This window comes from Diaphorina citri, unplaced genomic scaffold (assembly GCF_000475195.1).
Source record: "Diaphorina citri unplaced genomic scaffold, Diaci psyllid genome assembly version 1.1 scaffold11, whole genome shotgun sequence".
Classification (NCBI taxonomy): domain Eukaryota; kingdom Metazoa; phylum Arthropoda; class Insecta; order Hemiptera; family Psyllidae; genus Diaphorina; species Diaphorina citri.
This window is the reverse complement of record NW_007377450.1, coordinates 275,567-292,461: the sequence shown is the minus strand read 5'-3', so window position 1 is coordinate 292,461 and position 16,895 is coordinate 275,567. Positions and strand designations below refer to the sequence as shown.

The 16,895-nt window shown below is 36.0% G+C and overlaps 1 protein-coding gene across 1 annotated transcript in view; it reads left to right on the top strand.

Annotated features, from left to right (window-relative positions):
- The window catches only part of LOC103506302 (head-specific guanylate cyclase), a 164,946-nt gene that overhangs the window by 80,268 nt on the left and 67,783 nt on the right, over positions 1–16,895 (top strand). The window contains exons 3-4 of the mRNA XM_017442885.2: positions 8,094–8,173; positions 16,229–16,392. The gene's annotated coding sequence lies outside the window, so the exon portion shown is untranslated. The remainder of the gene's footprint in view (positions 1–8,093; positions 8,174–16,228; positions 16,393–16,895) is intronic.

The window sequence follows — 16,895 nt, the reverse complement described above, 5'->3', positions numbered from 1 at the left end:
AAAACTCTTAAAAAAAAAATCATAAATGGGGTAGGTAGAGGTACCTATTAGGTACTAAGTAACGACCTTGCTCATCCTATACGGGAATAGGATGAATATCTTCACACACAGTCAGCAGTAAAATTTTTTTTTTTTTTTTTTTTTTTTTTTTTTTTTTTTTTTTTTTTTTTTTTTCATTTTCTATCGCATTACCTTTTTTTCAATTGGATGCTCACGTATTTTGAAAATTTGAGCAGACAACGCAACAGTACCTACTATTCAATTTCCACCAGTATTACTATTATATAGGGTGACCCCATTTATTGTAATTGTGTTGCAAAGTGTCCACATCACCTGTAAACAGGTATAATAGAGAAAATAAAATGATCCGGAAAAGAAGGAGGTCTGGAAGATAAAGTAAGTACATAGATAGGGAAAGAGGGACCACAAACACAGAGACTGATAGACGAGAGAGAAAGAAAAGGAGGTATGGAAATGGAAGAGAGAGCGAGGGCGAGAGATAGAGAGCGCGAAGAAGAGAGAAAGAGAAATGCATATTTTTATTAGCTCCGGAAGTAAAAATATTTCCAAATGCTAATTTATGACTAATAAATTAATGTTTAGAATTTTCCAGTTTCAGTGCATGTGTTAAACAGAGCGTGAAATCCGTAAATTACAACAAGAACAAGACTCAACGGGAGTCTGAATAATTCAGTAAAATTAAATTTGAAAAATGCTGAAAAAGAGCTAAATAAAGTATACTTTTTTGCAAGCTACTCGTATAGCTTGCAAATAAATTAAAAAGTCCTGAAAATATTGTCTAGATTTACATACTCGTAGATATTATTTGCTGAAAATGCATTTTCATTTAAAAAGGAAGCAACAAAAAGGAGTAAGGATACTTGAAAATAAATTAATGCTTGAAGGGGAAGAAACTAGGACATCTTGAAACAATGAAGTCAGTTCCTCTAATTCGATTATTTCATTTCCAACATAATGAAGAAAAAAGAATGAGGAAAATTCGCCAAAAGTGCACTCGGAAAATTGATCGACAGGAAACATTAGGAAAAGAATTATGTGGTAATCCAATTGGAAGAAAAGGTTAGTCGGAAATTGGAAAACGATGATGGTAAAGAGATTTTTTCCATTTAAGGGAACTATTTATGTTCGGGAATGTGAAACGAACAGGGTAATAAAAGATCGAGCAAGCAGAAATATAAAGCAAAGATATACCCGGTACTCGTAAATTATAGAGGTGAGTATTGCAGCTTTATTCATAGCTACAAAAGTAAGTACATAACCTAACTATAATTCGTTCAGGAAACATAAAAATACACCCCAAGGCAGATTTATTACAACATATATATTATGATCACTCATGTGGGATTGTAGGGAGGAATAATCTATACCCATAGGTATTGTGTGTACAAAAAAAAATGTAGCAACAAAGTCAACTAATAAAGTAATAACTCCAACTACTAGCACCCTGTAGAAAAATTTGTAAAGTAATTGCATTTCGAAATCAAAATGCAATTTACGTGATTGTGATGTTTTCTGAATAGAACTGAAGAAGGAAACGGCGTTTGCGACATTAAATAATTAATGTGTGTGTTCGGTTCCTCGAAGTACATTCATAGAAGATTGTAAAAAAATGTGCGAAAGTCAGTACCTAATATTTGAAAGTTTTTAATGTGTAATTTTGAAATTCTATATTGTGTGAAAGACTGAAATGTTTGAAAGATTGTATACTTTGTGAAAGACTGTGATGTGCGAAAGATTAGAATTTGTGAAGGTTTGTGATACCTGAACGATTGTAATTTGGGAAAGATAATTTTTGAAAGATTGTAATTTGTGATTTTTTTTTAATATTTGCAAGTAGGTACCTATGTAAAGTATGAAAGTCAGGCAGGATATCTATAGCCCAATATCTTGCATCTACCTTATCATCCCTATAGATTTTATCCTGTAGCCCAACCCTAATAAAGGAATAATTAGTATTTCTAGTTTGTATTCTGAATTCACTACCTTCTCACCTAGATTTCCATACTGATAATAGCACGTGGCATCTGCTTGAAATGGGGCCAAAGAATGAGACGAAGATGAAAATGAAAGAAATAATGGAAATGAAGAGAGAAACTAGAGACAGAAGAGAGAGAGAGAAAGAGAGAGAGAGAGAGAGAGAGAGAGAAGGGGGGGAAAGAAAGAGAGTTTGTTGAAACAGAACAAAAATAAAAATAAACCGTCATAAAATTCTTGCTGAGTTGCTAATAAAAAATTTGAAACTTTCAACAAAACCTTTCGGAAAATTGATTCAATTTCAAGAGAAACTTTGAAATCAGCATAAACCAATGACGTAATCATTCAGAAGGGAGCGGAGGGGGAGAAGAAGGAAGCATTGTTTTGATTTGTGGTTTTCCATTATATTCCTCCCCCCTCACTTTCCCTCGTTGAAAGCACGGAAGATGTTGACTGCTGCCGGAAAAGGGGGGCAGAATATATGAGATAAATGATTTCATTTTCCTACCCCACCTGATACAAAAGAGATGACAAAGCTAACCAGTTGACAGTTAAATGGAGGAGACGGTGATGATGGACATCAGTGGACGTTTACCGAGAACTTGGTTGACGTTTTTCTTTTCCGTTGGAATTACGAGTGGATATTAATTTCAGATGACATCTTCCTGAGGGAGACATAGTGAGATGTCGTTATGGAGCCACTTCTTCCCCCGTATTTTTTCCCGAGATCTATACGTTGATAAAATTGAGTTGGTAGAAGGGTATTTAACGTTAAGCTACAATGAGCTACTCCGCCAATGTCGATACGATATCGGTATCAAAACAAATTCCATCCTATCAACTTTTAGGAGGCTCCCGATTTCCTGTTAAAATATATACATATATATATGTAGGTATTTATCGAAGGGATTTAGTTCGAGATTAATAGCATGAAGGGCTCTTTATCTCTATAGAGTTTGAAAGGGAAAACTAGCTATAACGAGCAAAATAGCTTACAAGTGTGGGGTACTTCTAACAAGTAGGTTTAGTAATGAGTTCATGTTGAATTGTTGAATAACATTAAGTACCTGGGTATAATGAGGCTTCCTTGTATTTAAATAGAAGATCAGCAGATAACACAATAGGCGATAGGATTGGTCGAATGATTGGAAAGATATAAATGCAGCAAACTTCTACATTGGTGATTATCTAACTATGTATGCTTCCAAATCATACTTCTATGAAAATAGTAGGCATACGCCCTCATGAGTCCTAAAAGTTACTCAGCTAGCTCTGTTTGCTAGTAAATTTGTAATCAAACCTATGATAGGTACTATATGAACCCATACAGACAAAAACTACGTGGGGGAGACCCACATCTGACGTTTCAATTTGGTTGAATTGCGCTAATCAAATTACAGATATGCTCCTGAAAATAACTTCTCTTCCTGCTCTTAGGGCAACCTAAACAGTGGCGCCACCAATAAGAGCAATAGAAGCATGATTTGAAGGAGAAGCATTAGAAAGGATCGAAATGGTCTGTATAAGACTAGAAAATAATGACCTACCATTAGTTTCTAGTTTGACTTTTCGGGGGAAAATGCCATAATCCACTACTCTTAGTATGGAGTTGTGGACGCACAACGCACATTAGGTCATTTCTGTTGAAAGGAATTATTTCCTCTCAGTCATTATTTTCAATTTCGATCTTTTCTACTTTCTAGTCCTTTTTGCCCAAAATAAATTTTATAATTTTATTCCATTATATCCTGATTCCCTCCTTTGCATTTCGTTTTTTTTTTTTTAGGCTTTTTGACCTTTTTGTGACTTCCCTTCTCGGTGTACTTAGTGTCCCTCCTGAAGCACCTGCACTGACGATCAAAAACCAGGGAGTCAACCCAGAAAAACACAAAACTCCATTAAGTAAACTAATCAGGGTTACGGTGCTAATGATTTCCCGGCGGGAAGACTTTAATTTCACCTTCCATCTCCTGGTTTATGGTCGCCTCAGTCCCTTAGCAAGGGAAAAAAGTGCAATAAACATTAATAATATGCAGCTTGATTTCACACCACGTTGTGATCTTTTTTCCCCCTCTTCTATTTAGATAGGTATACCTACCTATCCTAACTTTGAAACGAAATTTGGGGTTTTTTTTTTTTTTTTTTTTTTTTTTTTTTCCTAAAGAGGATACAAAACAAGGAACCTACACATTGGGTGCAAAGAGCAAGAAAACAACATGATAAGAATGAAGAGTAAAAAAAGTCGCATCTTCATTTCACTGCAATAGAAATGTGCGCTGACCCAATTTTGAGGTTTCTAATGAAAATCCAAATTCCATACTTTCCGATATAAAGGTGAAAATTGAAATTCAGGTAATAATAATTCTATAGTTCTGAATTTCTGATGTAATACCCTTTTATGCACTTTCCTTACAACTTTGACTGTAAAATGACCATTTTTAGAACCATCTCTCTTTGACTATAAAATGGCTTTTTATGCAAGTAAAATGACCGTCTCTTTGAGCATACCATGACCTTCCATTCGCCGTTGAATATAACATGTCCATTTATTTTACTGTTGAATATTGCATGAAGGTATCGAGAACTTTGTCGAGCGGATAATAACCGTTAAGACGCTACTGAAAACATTCCCAAGGGATAAATTGCTGATACATTATTTACTGGGAAAATGAAAACGTTTATTGAGAGAGAGAGAGAAAGAGAGAGAGAGAGAGAAAGAGAGAAATGGTTATAGAAAGAGAAAGAGTAATAAAGAAGATGAGACGAGGAAGGGAGAAACAGAAAAACAGAGATTGCGGTATATGCGGGAAAGAAAAAGAAGCCTTTTTGTAAACATGATCTTTCTATCTAAAAGTTCTATTGGACAAAAAATTTACAAGAAATGTGGGTACAAAATTTACAAAAATAGACCCCAGTCTTTCCCTTTTCCCCAGCAGTAGGTCGAAGGCCGCTACCAGTATTGTCGTCAAATTCTCAAATAATGCTGAGAACAAAAATGTTCATACCTCGGCTGGAATTGAACCTACGCCCTCCTGTTGACCAACCTAGTCAGGAGTAGGACCTTAACGCAGCTTTTCCTCAGACTATATCGTCTGAATAAGGATCAAAAGACCGTGGAAAACAAGTGGAAAATGGGGACTTTTTCCACATATTTATCACACACTATAACAAATATCTGGGGCCAGTGTGTGTTCAGTATATTGGGAAGATGGGAAGGGACAAAATCAACAATCTCCACATCAAAATGACAAAAGTTTGAAAACGGTGGAGAGGGGAGAAAGAAAAAAAAAGAAAAATAGGGATGGCGAAATATGACAAAAAATAGAGAGAAGAGAGCGAGAGAAAGGAGAAGGAAATGAAAGAAGAAGGAAGAGAGGGAGAGAGAGAGAGAGAAATGGAGGTGAAAGAAGAAGGAAGAAAGAGAGAGAGAAATGGAGAAGCAAAAGGCAGTCAGAAGTTTGAATAATTTAAAAACTTTCCCGTTGCCCAAAAGTTTCGCGTAAGTTGTGAAAGTGAGAAGCATTCTTCTCCTAATAAGAGAGTGAGAAAGAGGTCTTACAGAGAGTGAGTTCTGAGAGAGAGAGAGAAGGAGGAGGAGGAGAGGAAGAGGAGGAGGTGGAAAAAAAGAGAGAGTTCTCATTTATTTCCCTGATAAAATAAACATAATACATTTAGACAGGATGTCTCCTCTTCACGCAGACACAAAAAGGGTCCGCCCTTTCTGGACATTACTGGAAATAATGATCATGTTTGCAGCACTTCCAAACTACCTCGATTGTCAATCATGACAAGGGTAAAAAAAAAGAAAAAAAAAGTTGAGTGAGGGTGGAGTACGTGTGAAAACAGTCTCTTGGAGGGATTCAGCAGCCATTTTTGATGCTCTCTGGTACGCAACGCAAAACACAGTCTGTTGAAAAAAAAAAGGTCATCTTTTCTCTCTATTTCTATCTCACCAGAATACCAAAACAACCATAGTTCTTATCCTAAATGAATTCTTGTGTACCTATGTTAATAGAACGCCTCATAATCCACTAAGCCTCATCAATATAATCATACACAGGCTAAAGATAACAGACTCGAAAGTAAAGAAGGCCTCTCTTATTAAAATAATGAAATGCGACCGAGTACGGGCTGTTTGTGCATCTGTTTGAAAATGCACGCTCACATAGTACGAGTATGGTAGATAGCTAGATACACACTCATATTTCTACATTCTCAGAATACACAATAAGATACACACTCCCCCAACTCTCTCTCTCTCTCTCAGACGAAAGTTTATCCATAAGTATGTCACTGTACGAAATATCTTGCAATATTATGCCAAGCTTTTGGCTGTCTTCCAACACTTGGACTTAATATCGGAAATACGAAGCAAAAAGCACTGGGGAAAAAAACTTTTTTTTCTGCATTCTGGAACATGTAAACAAACTCTTATGATGGAGTCTCTATCTAGAACATTGGCTCTCATCCCTCACATGTCAACTTTGATGACGGGAGTTTGGCCTTAGAGCAAAATAGGTGGGGATGTGAGATGGCAGGGGAAATTGCCGTTGTTGTGTTTCTTTATTGTGAGGGGAAAGCCCCCCGTTTCCAATTATGGGGCAGGGAATTACAAATGATTTCCAAGGCAGGCTAATAATTACTCATCATTGGACTGATCCCGTGGCAGTGGCGAAGATCCTGGATATAGAAACGGGATTGTGATACTGATGCTGACGGAAACGTTAAAAACAACAATAATAATTATTACTCATATTTAATATCATTTTCGCAGGAAACACCAATAGGCAACACCAAACTGCTGAATTATTAGGTCTCAATTATTAGGTTTAAGGACCGAATTCCCCAATATTACAAGGAACACACTACGGAGGTATGCATAATGGATAGAGAACTTCATTTGTACAGTGAATATTAACCAAGGTTTATTATTTAACTTAATTACACCTTGTAGGTAACGTGTAATTGTCTCTTGTTCGTGTCTCATGCATAATAAACAGATTGCATTGTAGAAATAGACTCTGTTCTAGGGCATTCATTGGATACTTTCCCATGGCTTTTCAGCTTTGGAGTATCGGAGTCATACATGTTGTTGACGTTATCGTGTTGTGAAGCGATCCCAGAATTTACATACTGCTGGTTGATTGGTCATATCGAAAATCTAGTTTTGATTTTTTGTCAAATTCAGGTTCAAATCATTCAGAAAAGAAGGAAAGCTCTGATGGTTATAATGTCGTCACCTTTCTGTATAGTGTATAGAACCATGTGCAGGAGAAAATTAAAGCAAACGAGAAATAGGTTCTCTCTTCTCTGTGTCTACATTTTAGGAAGTAGGAAGATGTACCTTGTCTTCCTTGCAGATTTTCTTCCTTTCTTAACTGTAAAGCAAGGAATTACATTTGACTAAGCAAGATTAAGAATGAGGTGCTCCAGGACTGTACAGGAGATAGAATGGTAAAAATCCAATTACAATGTCAGATGTCAGCATAAACCTATATGAGAAAAACGAGAAGGAGAGAGTAGATTACGAGGAGGGAGCAGGATTGAGAGAAAGGGAAGGATGTGCTGCATAGTAAAGTGTAGAGTGGGCTCTTTGCCAGAATATTACTTATTCATATGGAAACTTTGAACTGGAATATAATAAGAACTAGAAGAGAAAGAGAGAGAGAGAGGCAATAAAGGAGGAATAGAGAGGTATGAAAAAATAATATCTGAAGTTTTTGGACAGTAATAAAAGTATTGGGTACGTACCTCTCAACAGAGTATACATCGACCCTATCAATAATATTATCTGACATGTCTGTCTACGTATACAGGGTGATAGAGTCAACCAACAACCAACCATGCACAGCGTTGCTTAACATCAGTGATCCATTGAAAACTTGGCCATTCTTGGAAGAAGGGTTCATTAGTAAACTTTGGACTAAAAAGGTGTATTTTAATTGTTTTTGTTTGAACTTTTGAAGCCAAAACTTTTACACATGTCACCTCGAAAATACACTACTTCATTTTCAAGTCCCCACTGCGATTCGAACCCCAACCCACCTGATTACGAGTCTACTGTTCACTGAACGTTCGGTCTGATTTATTTGTTTCAGATCCCAGCTACCCTCAGATGTTTCAGACAATAGCTACCATTTTCTCGAGGACCTAGTAGATCTAATCAGCAAAGACGGTGGTAAGTGGAAAGTTTAAACAGCTGCTGAGTGAATATTGATTACTACATATTTCTTAGAAATAACTACCTAGAATCCTAGATCTACCTTCTATTGTACTATAATCATCAAATCTAGGAACATAATGTTAACACATCAACGATCATCAATTTCAGTATTGGATTTCAGCGGTCTTAGTATAAATATGGACCTCAATAGCAAGGTACTTTTTTTCGATTACCCAAAAATGAAACGCCTAAGCTAGTCACATGTACGTAATTCATATTATACGAGCACACCATATTGTGTGTATAGCCGGCAAACAAAATTCCCTCTATTCCATTATTATTGTGTCCCTCAAGCTCCCCTCATCCCACAAGGCCCTTGAGCACAAGAAGAAAAATTGAAAACATATATTACGTCTCCGCCACACATCATTTCCTCTACACATCAACAACGAAAATGTGGAACGTTCGTCATAATACCAACGAATAGAAGAAATTCCTACACAAAATCAACAAAAGGAGGGAGACTTGTGGATGAACGGAAACTGGGGAAGCATTAGGAAAGCAACGAAGGAAAAGGAGGTAGGGAGAGGCAAAATTTGTGGTGAGAAAAGGGGGGCTGGCATTGCCGACACAACTTGAAAGCTCTTAATCTTGTGAGTCAGCAGGAAATTCACCAGGAAAACATAGGGTGAAGCTCAAGTAGCTACAGTAATAGATTGTTCTCCTGAACATTAGCGTAATGGAAACATAATCACAGTGAAGAATACTTGGAAAACCATAGAGTTGTTGGAAATTTTGCTTTCTGTGCATTATTTGCTAGAAAATTTTCACCTTAGAGAGTTTTTGCTGATGGTAAACAAGGTAGAACAATCCTAAATAACTCCTAAGTCTCATGTTGAAACCACTTTAGGGGCTTTTACGCAAACCCAGGTGCACGAAAAACTTTCGAATTTGCATCAAAAGTCCCGTAAGTCTTCGATAAAAATAGGTTAGGCTTGTTCTTGGAAAAAATCCGATCACACTGTATTCCTGTGCTTAAAATAGCTCTTAACACAATTATTGTGGCTTAGCCGGAAGACTTTTATACGTTTCCTATGCAATGTACATTACTCTGAATCTTTTTATCTCATACTCAATAGCAGCATTCACACGTTTCAATGTTGGTTTTCTTGTGTGGTTGGTGAGATACGAAATAGAAACCTAGAAATCCATTACCATTACTTGTAATCCTCTAATGACCTCCTAGATATTACTTCCCTTGTCCGGGTACTAAGTTTGGGAAAACACCTACGTATCTGAACAGTTTATTTCACTAATGGAAGTTTTTCAGTAACTAAAAACAAACCACTCAATGGAGAAGCAACATTTGAGATCAGCTAGCACACACATAAAATAAATTTGTCCTCTACAGCCTCTAATCTAAAAAGCCTTTTCCAATACTTTGAAACCTTTTTTCCTCGGATCGGAAATCTTTTAACAGCAGAAGCTTTCACTGGCAACTTTCATTTCTTTTCTGCTTTCTATCTCCTTTATTTTCTCCCTTATTACTTGATAATCCCAAGTTTGCTTTTCATAAAAACAAAAATAAAATCTTTATTTAGAAGAGAAACATTGAAGAAAAACTTTTCAATAAAAAGAAAATTTTGTGAACTATTTTTCTCTTCTTTATTGAGGAACAATTTTGTACAAAATAAGTTAAAGTTAGTCTTTTGTTTTTGTTCTTTGATGTTTCCTTTAGTTATCATTTGTATCTAATATCTTATCTATTTCAATGAACTTGTACGGAACTACGTATACTATACGTCGTATAGCCTTAATCCACTTGATGGAGCCGAAAGAATCCTTAAAGTAAATCGAGTGAAAGCGACGCGACGTCTATTACTCCATAGCAACAATCCTTTTGGAATACCTAACTTTATATTTCTCTAAAACTAAGTCTAATTTTTGGAGAATCGGACGAACCCTCTAAAACTTTACATCCCCTTGATCCTCAAGGCCTCAAGAGTATACTATCAACTGTAACTGAGAACAACAAAGAAGCAGGAAACAAAGAAGAGATCAAGACCTCAAGACCAGGATGAAGAAGTGCGTCAAACTTGGCGCTTGATAAGAAACAAAAAAATCCTCCTCCTCCTCCTCCTCCTCCTCCTCCTCCTCCTCCTCCTCTCCTTCCTCCCTCCTCCTCCTTTCCGACCCGGAAAAGAAAAACAAAATTACCGCAACAACGTACAATATGGAAAAGATAAATAGAAAAGAAATGACAAAGAAAAAGTTCCCGAAAAAAACAAAAGCACGAGGACAAAAAAATTCCCGTTGTTTTTCCCTGATGAAAAATGTATTTTATTGTTTGCTCATAAAATTTCAAGAGTATGAGAAATGGGGGTTTTCTTCTCTTCTTTTTAAATTAATTATTATTATTATTATTATTATTATTATTTTTTTTTTAGTTCAACTTTTTTCCTACTTCTTCCTTCGTGGAAAAGAGGATCAGTAATATCAGTATGCAAGACAAAAATAATATCTTTTTCTCTGGCAGCTGAGGATTGCTCTGTTTCAGATGCAAAATGCAAACTAAGGATGAAATTGTCGTCGGAATTCTAATCCCTTATTTTCCCCCCCGGTTTCCTGTCACGTCTGATGTCAACCGAGACATCCTGGCTCTGTTTCTTATGATGATGGTTGTCAGAAAATTGAGCCATAAGTTTGCAGTATATTAGACTGTCCCTGTATTCTGGCAGGGCCGATTCCAATTGTAGCCAGGGCAAGGGCCAATTGAAGCCCTGAAATACTAATGGCATCATGACAAACGAAAAATACTCGATAATTTTTTGGGCATTCATAATAAAACCATTTAGCATTAATATTATACTGGTTAAGTCGTTTTTTTTTTTTTTTGACCTAAAACTTTGGTATGTATGTACACACTCGTAACTTTGGTAACCTACTGAAATGTAACTAAATTACTAAAAAGGACTCTCCAATATACGGTCATCTGTTTGAGTAGACGAAAAGGGAGAGGAGGTAAGGCAAATAAGTATCTTTTGTGAGGGAGGAGGAGACGGAGGAGAAGAAAAGTGTATAAGGGAAGGAGGAGGAAAGGGAGGGAATATATTATAGGAATGAGGAGGAAAGGCAGAAAGTAAATGGGAGGGAGAAGACAGAGGGTGTACCCTTAGTACCCTTAGTATTATGGAAAGGAGGAGAGAGAATTTTATGAGAGGCGGAGGATAGAGGAATTAAGGGAGGAGAGAAAAGAGTACATTATGGGAAGGAGGAGGAAAGGGTGTGAGTATATTATGGGAGAAGGAGAAAAGTGTATATTATGGGAGGTAGGAGGAGAGAGTATATGAGAAAAACGAGAAGTAATAATAATAATAATAATAATAATAATAATAATAATAATAATAATAATAATAATAATAATAATAATAATATGAAGTGCATTCTCCTCAATTGTTTTAGTACAGTGAGCGAAGCTTTCCACTCTCCTGTATAAACTCATCTAAGCCCTTTGCAAATGCAAAGTGCCAGTACCTTCGCTAGAGAAATCTGTTAAGACTCTTTCCGTTGTGATAAGACCTCCGCTTTCATGTTCGAAATATTTTGAACAATGCCTCTAAGCTTGGAGGTGTTTATTCTGAAGGAAACTCCACGGAAATTTATGTCTACTTATGTATGAATGAATATACCTGGGTGTAATTTAATGTAAATTTAATATTGAGGGCGAGGCAATCTGGTGGTGGCTGAATAAAGTGCTAAATTTACAGAGTACTCAGTTGCTCAGCCTCTTTGTGAACTTCTTTGAAAATGGCCCCTTTTTGGTAAACGTATCCATAGAAAATTAATAATGATACCATCTATTCTGAAATACGAAATTACCATGCTAGAAAACATTCCATCATCAATCCCCCGCCCCATAATAATAAAATAAAAAAAAATGAAACTTTAAAAACACCCACAAGATTTGGAGGTAAATTAGCATCTCAAAAGGGAATGACCTCAATGGGGGAGGTCAATCATTTTACTGGAGCCAGTCAAAAATAGCATGTTGTGCCAAGTTGGTCAACTTTTTAGTTTGAAAGTAGGAAAAGAAATGTTCGTGTTTTCTATGTTAACAGTTCAGATTTTTTTTTACTTTTTTTTTCTTCTTCTTCTTCTTCTTCTTCTTCTTCTTCTTTTCCTCCTCCTCCTCCTCCTTCTTTTTCTTTAGTGTTGATAAAAATAAGAACAAGTGGCCTCCAGAAGGGACAAACCACAAAGAGGGGGAGCTTGGTGGAGTAGTTAAGAACCGAAAATGGCACAACTTTACAGTTTGTTTACTTCCTTTATTTCGTTTCCCAACTTTTTTCTTTTCGTTAGTCAGATTTATTAGCTTCATTTTCATGAGCTTAACTTTTTTTCTCCTTTTTGATTTATCTGTTAGGCCTTACTTAGGTACTTGATCCTTTTGCCTTCTCTTCTTCATCACCTTCTTTGTCTCTCTTTTTCATTCCATGACAAAATCCCTCTCAAGTCATCATATTTGTTATTATAATGCTTCCCTACGTATTCATTGTTTTCACATTCTTCGAGCACAAATTTTTATACAGGATTTTTTTTCTCCCTCCCTAAAAAGCCCAGTAAAAACTTTGTGTTCCCAAACAAATGTCTGAAATATCTACATACAAAACACACTATTATTGATACAGTGATGGAAAAATATCAAAGCGTTAATGAATATTCACAGACGTATATTGGCAAGATGTTCTCGTCTTCCCTCACTTCCTTGTTTTAATAAACTTCTGACTCTTTATCATCTACACCACTAATCAAAGAGATACAGGGAGAAGGGAAAATAACCAAGAGAGTGGATGAGGAAAAGAAATCCTCCTTAGTCAGCAAGAAAGTAATTAATTATGAAAAATAAGTACAGGGAAAGAAGAAATGGCGAAAAAAAAATGGAGACGGTAATTTTTTTAAACAATTAAGACGAGCGAGTTTAAACCAAGTTATTAATCAATATTTTTAATTAAAAAAGAAATGCTTTATGAGAGGTTATTAATAAAGTAGCGGTAGTGTTGTAGAAAGAGCAGAAAAGCTTCAAAGAGAGCTTGTTTACAAATATGAAAAGTGGGATGAAGTAGGGGCATTGTTGCTGGTTGCATTTTCGAGTAGATTTTTGTAAAATTTGACTATTTCCAATTTCGCGTTTATTAATAATATGATAGTTGATTCATTTGGGGAATACCTACTTGTTGATTGGTTTGTGTTCTGATTGGTATACCGTAGGGTCTTTAAATCATGATCCAGGTTTATAAGCTGTCCGGTTTGAAAATTCTACAGTTCTGTTTGTTATTAGGTACATACTTTTATTAGAAATACTTGAAGTACCAACGTATAGATGGGAACAATTCATCCTATAAAGTCATCCTTGCTCTTTCTTGAAGTTCAAACAGCAATAGGTAGTCTTCCCTGAAACCCGTACAAAACAGAAGAAGAGAACACACAACATTACGAACAATACAGAAAAAACAACTCGGCACCTGATGAACTTAAGGAATGAACCAGGAATGTAAAGCGCGAGAGACATAAAAACAGAATGAGAAATGGTAATTAACCGAAGGAAATATGGACGAAAGTAAGAGATTAAAGAGTACCTAAATAATACCTACCTACGACGTAAACACAACTACTGGAGAAGTGAAAGAAAATCCAAGATAAAAGGAGTAATAAGAAAAGGAAATTCAGAATTAACCCTTGGATCCATCCGTTAGTGAATGCTATTAATATGACATGAGAAAATAGGTAACATGTTTGTATGCACAATGAAGAATGAAATTATATGTATAATGATGAAATTAGTGACTATAGAAAAAATGGTACCAAGAATTGAGATGATACAAAAAAAACTATTATAACATGTAATAGGTAATACGAGTAAAATTTACTTCCATATTCAAATTATCTTTAGCCATTCCTATTTCAATCGTACCTGTGTACCATAATCTACACTATATTATTTGATTTTCATACCTAGATATCATCCAGAGAGAGAGAGAGAGAGAGAGAGAGAGAGAGAGAGAGAGAGAGAGAGAGAGAAACCAATAGAAGGAAGGAGAGAAAGAAGAAACGTAGATCTATCAAACTGAGAATGATCAAGATAAGGGTTAAAAAATAAGTGAACGAATAATATACGAGAAAGAGGTAGGTATAGGTACCTATGAGAAAAGAATACGAACACTAAGGCAAGAATATGTGAAAGCACATTCTTTGAAGAGAAAAGAGAGGAAGAAGGGAGGATTTTCTAGAGAGCATAAGAAATAGAGAGAGAGGCAGAGAAAGAGAGATAGAGAGAGAGAGAGAGGGAGAGAGAGCGAGAGAGAGAGAGGAAGGGAGGAAAAAAGGTAAAAGGGAAGGGATTTAGGTGTGAGGAATGGGCAGAGGGAAGAAGTACGTGATTGAAATTATTAAACAATAAAACTACACGACTGGGTATGGATTTAATGGAAGAAGAAAATAATTTTCTTATTATTCCCAGCATGCTGGAATGGAAATTTTCCTTCTTTCCGAATCACATTTTCTTCTTGGAGAGCTCGGAGTGTCGCTCTCCGGTTTGGGACGACTTTGAAATTTTTCATTTAAAAAGCACTAAAAACTTGAAATTTTCAAAAAATAGAAAAATGACGCGACTACTACTATTTTTGGATGGATCTAATTTACGAGCTACATACTTTGTTCATACCTGTTAGATATTACACCTTACAGTCATTACTCCTATCTACAAATTACTTCATTTTCAAAATACCGACGAGTATTAGCTCCATAATTATTCACGAACTACTTTGTCCACACCTGCTAGATATTACAGTCTCCATAAATTACTCCTACCTTCAAATAATTACTATCTTTTCAAACTACCAACTCTTATTAGCTCCATTGGTAATCTATGTTGATAGTGAACCTCCTTTACATTCTTCATCTACTCTTCCACTTCGTCACAAACCGAATCCAGCTCTTATAATGACACCGTCGCGAACCCTACTCCACCTCTGCACCTCGAGATAATTACGTAGTGCTCATTAAGATTCTTTTGAAGGAAGAACAAAAAGAAGGTGGAGGAGAAGGAGAGAACAAAAAGGGAAGAAGAAGAAAATCAATTGAATTGTTTCCGGAGTACGTGCAAGATGAACAGAATGATAAAAGAGAGAAAAAAGAAGCTCCTGAGAAAATGTGTTGACACTTTTGCTGCTACGTGAAAAGTAGGGCAAACTCTGGAGGTAAACAATGTAACCATATAGCTAATAGAACGACACGTAATACGTTTAAATAAATATAATTGAGTAATACCTAATACGTACGTTTAAGTAAAAGTTAATGAAATTTTCAAAGAGACAAAATAAGTTGAAACGCCACAGGTCCTGTTGCAATCTGTTCCGAAACATTTCCGTTCAAAATGGAGTCAGAACCGGAAAAACAAATTCGATGAAAAAAAAAAAAAAAAAAATAAAAAAAAATACTCTTCCTGAACTTTGGGACTTTCTAAATTTATTTGTCTTTGTGTTGAGTAAGTCAATAACTAAATGCCCTACAATACCTATAGGAAACGGAATATAAAGCAAGGAATTAAGAGACAATGCGGGGGGAAAAGTGACAATCGTAAAGCAAACTCTCGGAATGAGAGGAAGAAGAAAGATAAACAAGACTTCAAAGAAGAAATTGAACCCAGGGCAGTTGACGTGTTGAAACGAAAGATGGAAAATAGATCGGGATGTAAATAGAAATTTCATGGGAAATACTGAAGGATTTTAAAGATATAAAGTTGAAGGTTCGTTTGTGCAAATATTCCACACATTCTCACACCTTCAAATTTCGCTTTTTTGTGAGGTTTCAAAGAGACAAAATTGAACATTCTCAGAACTCGTTAGAAGACTTTCTTTTTCAGAATTCAATTTTACGTAATCAACACTGTAAGTAAACAGATCCGAGAGGTAATTCGATCATGGAATAATCACACTTTGTCTTATCTGCAGATATTGTTTTGCAAATTGTATTTAGAATAACCTTCTCAAATTCCCTCTTCTTTGTTTGCAGAAAATCCAGAAGAGATTCTCGGTGCGCTAGGAGAGGAGCTCATCCGAAAATGTGACGGTGGAGTAGAGAGGGCATTCCGGTGTCTAGGGGGTGACCTGTTTGCTTTCTTGACCACCCTAGATGGCGTCCATGATGCCTTGCAAGGACAATCTTCAGACAATCAAGTAAGTCTTCAGACAATCAAGTTGTATTTTCCGTTAAGAAACTGATACGATTTCCTTTCTTCTGAGGCTCATTTCGCCTCTTTTAAAGGAAAATGAGGGAATTGATTCAACCACTCTAGGTGAAGTGGAAGTGTCTGTACTATACTGCACTAAACCATTAGAAATCCAAGATGGTGTCGAAGGTCCATTGTCCAGTTTCCAATGGATAGTGCTCAGTTTTCAATGTTTACTTGATGGTTACATTCATACATTCTGAACAGTAGCATCAAGGGTATTGTTATTGTAGTTAACTACATGCCACAAGTCATAAAATAATGTTTCTGTTCCTTACAACATTTTCAAGAGGCCTATGACGTTTTCAAGTGATTCCTCAACTCCCAACGTTTTCAAGAGGTTCCTCACAGTCCTGTCAGTTCCTGAAGCTCCTCAGTAAAATTTCAAACATGAAATATTTCTTTATATGAATTTTGTATGTTCTTTTATAATGTTGTAAAAATAATAAA